The following is a 6,693-nucleotide window of genomic DNA, read 5'->3' as shown; positions in this document are numbered from 1 at the left end:
GTCAGTCATTGCGTCCATAGTTCTGTCTATTCATCTGAGAGTGGTTAAATTTCTCCATGCCTGTCCCTCAGCTTTTTACCAAAACAGAGGCGGGGCATCCGTTTTATTATTGTTTCATCTGTGGATTTGCCCTTTAAACATACGGCATTCATTTTTCACATGTAAATCACACTTTTCGGTATAGGCATGCCATTCCATGAGCGCAGCATTTCTTTTTCAACTCGAATCAATGAGCCCAATCAGTCCTCCGTGACAACAAAATCATAAACAACAGAGGAGGGCTGGCTAATAAGTCCTTAGTTTTGGGGTTATGCTCAGGTAAAACAATTTGGCTAATCTATACTTCCATATTTCCAAGTCCTATTCTTGAAGATCAAGGGGTATATCATTTATTAGAATGACTGGAATTCTGATAGACTGTTTTTTAATGTAAAGATATCATTTAATTGTTTTATTGTATTTAGTAGAAAGCAATGGGTTAGAAGAAGCCTATATAACCAACCCATAAAGTAACATATAACATCCATATATGGCCAGCTATGTAAACTTTAACATTGATTTATCCTGCAATAGATGTGGTTCAATTGGTAACATACATGTATGTGTGTCTTCTAATGCCGCTTAAGGGGAAAGTAAACTAACAGTAATGGAATGTAATCAGATTACATTACCGAGTTCGGGTAATCTAAAAGTTACTCTACTGATTACAATTCTGGACAGGTAACTAGTAACTGTAACGGATTACATTTAGAAAGTAACCTACCCAACCCTGCCAACACCCACCTAGCTCCATACTGACACTGACATATCTCCCCATTAAGAGATTCACAGTCTCACAGACAAATAAATGGACAGGGGGAGGATTGTCTGTTTTCACCAGCCAGCCAGGAAACACGTGCCTGCCTGCCCGTCTGTCTGTAAGATAGGCTGTCTGCATGCCTGCCTGCCTGCGTGCTTGTGTGTCTGCCTCCTTGCCTGCCTGCGTGCTTGTGTGTCTGCCTCCTTGCCTGCCTGACTCCCTCCCTCCCTGCCTGCTTGACTACCTGTCTGTCTGCTCTAACTGCCTGTCTGCCTGTTTGCCTCCATGTCTGCCTTTCTGCCAGCCTCTGTCTCCCTGCCTGCCTGCTTATCTGCCTGTTTGTCTGTCTGTCTGTCTACCTGCCTGCCTGCCTGCTTCTCTCTGTTTTCCTGCCTGCCTCCCTCCCTCCCTGGCTGCCTGCTGGCGTGGCTGTATGGTGCTGCAGGCTATGGCGCTAGTTATCTCATGCTGGGACTCCGGTTAGATCACACTCAGTGGAGGAGAGGTTCATTCATCAGGCCCCTGCAGTGGCTGAAACATACTCTCCCACAATCCATCATGGCACCCTGCTCAGTTACTGAGAAAGAATGCTCTCTAGTCTCTTCCCCCACTGGCAGCCCTTGCTTCTTTCTCCATGTGACACAGACTTGATACTGAGAATACCTTGTCATACAAAGAACTCAGGAACTCCGGGGTCGAGCGCAACAAGGCGCAGAGAGGTCGCACACCACATCTCCACCCATAATTGTCATTCACGGCTGGGTTGGGAGGCCAGTGTTCTGGCATCTGCTGGGCTGGAGATGGAGCTGTGTACTTGCTATCACACTGGAGCCTCTGTGTGTATGTGTGTGTTTGTGTGTGTGTGTGGGGGGGGGGGGGGGGGTTCACAGACTGATCTGTGGGAAATGCCAGGCCTTCAGTTGCTTTCTCTCTGTACGCCCACCTGAGTAGCTGGAGAGATGTAGTGGAGGGAAGCTCGAGACCGGCGAGAGGACAACTGTCTTTATTACAGTGACCCAGGGCCTGTGACCCCCATCCCAGACTCCTCCCCACTCCAGGCGAGTTTCTAAATTCCACCGACTCAGACTGCCCCCATAGGGTAACACCACACAGATCTTATTTCTAGAGGCCAGACCAGAGAAAAGGGCAGTGCTGTGGCAATCACATCATAGTCAGAGTGCTGGGAGGGAGAGACTTGAGACTTGAGGTCCAGCGGTGCGTTTGAATTGCCAGACAGACAGTGACATGAGTAGATGAGGTGCTGCGACCCTGTTTTGATGAGGGGAGATATGGGGCTGCCGTCAGCCTTTGTTGTAATTGATGCCCTTGGTTCACAGTTTTGTTGTGTAGTCCAACGAAACCACCGCCATCGCCCATCCGTGGCGCATTGTGGACAGTTGCTCCACATGCCAGAAGAGAAGTGGGGAGATTCACTCACTGCTCTGTGACAGGAGTGACAGAATAATAAAATTGCATCATGGCTGTGATAGAGGTTTGAAGGTGAGCGGTAATGAAGGAGCGGCCAGTTAATGCTGCCTTAACGATGTCGGTACACTTTATTGATCTACAGGGACATTAGGGAAGTGCACCTTTAATTAAAAGTGTTTTACGAGGGAAATAGGCCTACAGAAAAATAACACCGTACATGAAGAAAGTAACAAATGTACATGAAGAAAGGGTCACAGTATGACTGAAAGATGATTTCAGTTATTTTATCCAAAACAAGAGGTGTTCGGTTCAGCATGGAGAGTTTTTATTCAACCATGTTGTGACTGCTGTGAGCTGCTGACGGCTGTGAGCTGCTGACGGCTGTGAGCTGCTATAAAACTAGCAATGAAACTTCAGAAAATTTAGAAATGAGCCCATCATTCACTGAGAGGCATCAAGAAAGAAATGCTTACAACTGAGACTGCCTTTCTCTCTCTCTCTCTCTTGCTTTTCTCTGACAGACATTTTGAACAAGCTCTGTTTGTTGATTTCTGCAATTGGATATTGAGAGCATTACTGGTTTCTCCCAACATTCCCATAGGCTTAACTTAAAAACACAGCTTGCCCAATCCTTTGCTGCAAAATGACTTTGAACATGAATGCTTACAGTTGCAAATGCCTAATAGTCTGCAATATCTCTCTCTCACTCTCCAGGGACCAGAATTCTCAGTGTGCAGGCTTCTCAGCTCAGCCTGCACACTTCATTTGCTAATGTTATACACCAAGGCTGACCCAATAACATTTTCATCTTCATCACACGGACCAAACCCTGCGAACACATCACCCCCTCTCTGCACCACCCTTCACTTGCTCCCTGTCAAATTCTGTGATACTGTTCCTACAAGATCCTGCTCCTCACCTATAAGGCCCTGCATGGCCTTGTCCCCTCATACCTCTCTGACCTCCACACACACCCCCTCCTGGAGTCTCCGCTCCTCTGATTCTGAACTACTCACCATCCCCAAAACGAGACTGTGCACCGTGTGGAACCGGGCTTTCAGCGCCGCTGCCCCCAAACTCTGGAACTCTCTCCCCCTCCCCACCCGAAACTCTAACTCCATCACCACCTTCAAAAACAGACTAAAAACCAACCTGTTCAGCCTGGCTTTCTCCTCAGCTTAGCCCTCACTCAACTCTACCCACATGAAAAAATACCATAGTACACTATGGTATAAATACTATAGTATTCACTTTAGCGTTTTTGCAGACTTTACTGTAATATTTACTGCAGTGGATTTACTGTAGTATACTGTAGTATTTACAGTTAACTATAGTATAAATACTGTAGTAAAATAACGATACTATATACTATAGTAATTAATGCAGCATTTTTGTGGATTGTAGTATTCTGTAGTATTTACTGTAGTGTTTTTCCGGACTGTACTATACTATAGTATTTACTTAATGTTTTTGAGGACATTACTGTAGTATTTACTATTGTGTTTTTGTTCTATGTTCTTTGACATAGAAGTAGAGGCTTTCCTCTTGAGGAAACCTACTGGAGAAATATTGAAAGAGCAAATGTTCCATACCCCATTTCAGCCAATATTATGAGCCATCCTCCCCTCAGCATCCTTCACTGGTAGGTAGGACTGGCGTCTGAACAGATAGTTCAGAGCTTCTGCTCCTTTCTATAACCTGTAGGGAACACAATATGGTCTATACTTTGTGTAACAGATGTATAGTGTACTCTCCATGCGTTGTGTTTTCTAATAATAAATAACTTCGGCCAGTGGTCCCAGTTGAGCATCATTTATTTCTGCTGTTGTTAAATGGGAAACAGCACGTTAGTTGTGCAGGGCTTAACAGTGTTGATGGCTGTCGATGACAAAATCTGTAGCATGAAGACAACTGTGTTAGCCGTGGCTTATGTGACCATGACATCGGTGTATGCTAGCTAACACAATTATTTACAGCAATCATATGCCAAAGCACATCCCAGAAAGCCCCTCAATCCCTAACAGGTACCATATACCCACACATGTATAAAATCAGTAACGTACAGCAAACTTGTACACATTGTAAAATAGAAAATAGAAAACAGTATTCAGAACGTGACCTACCCCTTGCATCACATTTTCATACTGGGAAGACCTGACGTTCGCGATCTCCCCCTATCTGCAAGTGGGGCCAATCACAACACCCCTTATTGTTATCAGAGTTGAACTAACCAATAAGAATGCTTGAACATCAAATACACATTTCTTTAGAGGCAAGTGGAAACATAACCAACCCTGTTACATTTGCATGTAGGTTTCTCACTTATTGGTGGAACAAATTGCAATATGGGGGAGGGGAATAGGCACGGTACATACATAGTATATTTCTTCATGTGTGTAGCTTTGTTTTTTTTTAAATACATTGTTTGTTGTTGCATGTTTGATTGTCTTTGCTTTACAGTGTCCTTATTATTATTATTAAGGTATTTGAGCTCAACTTCAATACAAAGGGGCCCCTGATGCAATTACGAGACATCCCCCTCATGCAGAATACTCCTTGTGATCTGATTAGATGTTAAACCGTCTGCGGTGCCATAAATAGCCATCACTGCTGTAAAAATCAATGCCCTCCACCCCCCTCAGTGATGCGTGCTCTCGCTCTCTACACTCACCACAACCCTACGCCTCCCTAACCCTCCCCTCCGACTATGCCCTCTGTGTCACCTCAGGTCTGGGACCTGAGACAGAGCAAGTGCAAAGAACTGCAGGATGCACTCATAATTTTAATGGTACACTGATGGTGAGATGGGCTAGGGCTTTTCTCTCTCTCTCTCTCTCTCTCTCTCTCTCTCTCTCTCTCTCTCTTCTGCCTTTGCAGTGATTGATTTCAGACAAGTCTGGATTTACAATCACAACCCTGCACCATTACAGAGCAGCTCTGTTCCAGCCGGCACCTCTCTCCTCATTGTGCCGGGCATAATGACACGCTGATGCACTCTGGGTAATAGGCAGAGGAGATGGAACACGTCTAGGAGTTGGAACGCCCTTGATATTTCAAATCAAATACCTTTCTAACCCTTACAGAAATGGATTCCTTAACCCCAGAGCCCACTCCACTTGAACTCGGAATTATGCCATAAAAAAAAGAATAGGAAATTTGGAGTTATAGCCTTCTTTCACACTAGAAGTAGGTTTGTTTATGTAGAAGTTTTCTCATGCAGAAAAATATGGTTGTGGCATCAGCAGTCAGTCCAGATGTGCTACACTGCTAGGCTACATCATCCTACACAAACAAACAAACAAACAAACAAACAAACATCACTTCTCTTCTCTTCTCTTACACATCAGCAAACAAAGCTTTAGTCAGTATTCTTGCTCTCCCTGAGGAATCTCCACGGATCTCTTCTATGATAGAGTTTTATTAGTGAGATGGGAGGGGAGTTCTATCTATGGTGAGTCACAGATGTGGCTGCTGGTATAGTGCAGATTAGGTTGAGTCCCAAATGACACCCTATTTCCTATTTAGTGTGCTACTTTTGACCAGAGCTCTAAAGTACACTATATAGGGAATAGGGTGTCATTTTGGACGCAACCTAGGCCTAGATGTAACAGATTACCTCCCCCATGTGCTGTGCCGAGCTGTACTGTGCCATCCCCTGCATGTCCCTGGCCACCTGGCCTACTTCCCAGCCCACCTTTACATGCAAATTAAAGGCAAACTCAAATACACGCTAGTCCTTTTTTTTTTTTACGAGCCATGGTGCTATATATAAATCCATGGTCTACATTTTTTAAGATATGATCATGCATTTTGTGACCTTTAGAAGAGAAAATATGCTATGCAGTTGCTGGGGAAAATGAAACACTATAAAAATGGAACTATACAGTAGTGATGTACTGTACTAGCATGAACCCTGTGTTTGCTGAATGCAAGCCAAACATATCCTACATGACCACTATGAAGTAATACCATATTTGTTACAGCAGGCCTATATCAATATGTCAGTATCCCATACCACACAGTGGTTGCTATAGGTCACATTATAATGTACTTACATTTATATTTGTCTTTCACCTAGAACCGCTGAATAGAATGCTATTTCAAACCGGCACCTTGCAGTAAGGCACATTTATTGAGAAGCAAATGTTCCGTAGGACAGAACTGTGCTTCAAGAAGAGAATCACTTTGGTGAAATGAGGCCTTGACTGACCTGTCACACTAGTTTTTTTTAATGGGGCCTGTCTTGCCAAATAGTGCCCCCCGGCCAAATAGTGTCCCCCTCTACGTCACAGTGGGATTCGATGAGTTCTAGCTTCTTTTGCTAGAACTTGCAAAATTCTTACCGGATTACATAATGAACCAAAGCATCTGTTGCTATTCTGTTTGCTTGTCTCCATTTCACCTCATAGCGGTGTCATAAGGAAGGAGGATGCAGGCAGTTCTAGTTCTATTTCACCGCATAAACG

The 6,693-nt window shown here is 44.3% G+C and overlaps 1 non-coding gene across 1 annotated transcript; it reads right to left on the bottom strand.

Moving 5' to 3' along the window:
• Window positions 1-3,759: 3,759 nt before the first annotated feature.
• On the bottom strand, window positions 3,760-3,814 carry LOC129854639 (U7 small nuclear RNA). The gene has a single exon (XR_008759348.1). It is a non-coding gene; the product is annotated as a U7 small nuclear RNA (small nuclear RNA).
• Window positions 3,815-6,693: the final 2,879 nt, after the last annotated feature.

Source organism: Salvelinus fontinalis, chromosome 4, assembly GCF_029448725.1.
Source record: "Salvelinus fontinalis isolate EN_2023a chromosome 4, ASM2944872v1, whole genome shotgun sequence".
In the NCBI taxonomy this organism is placed as follows: Eukaryota; Metazoa; Chordata; class Actinopteri; order Salmoniformes; family Salmonidae; genus Salvelinus; species Salvelinus fontinalis.
Note: the sequence above shows the minus strand (reverse complement) of the source record. Positions and strands in the feature narration are given on the sequence as shown.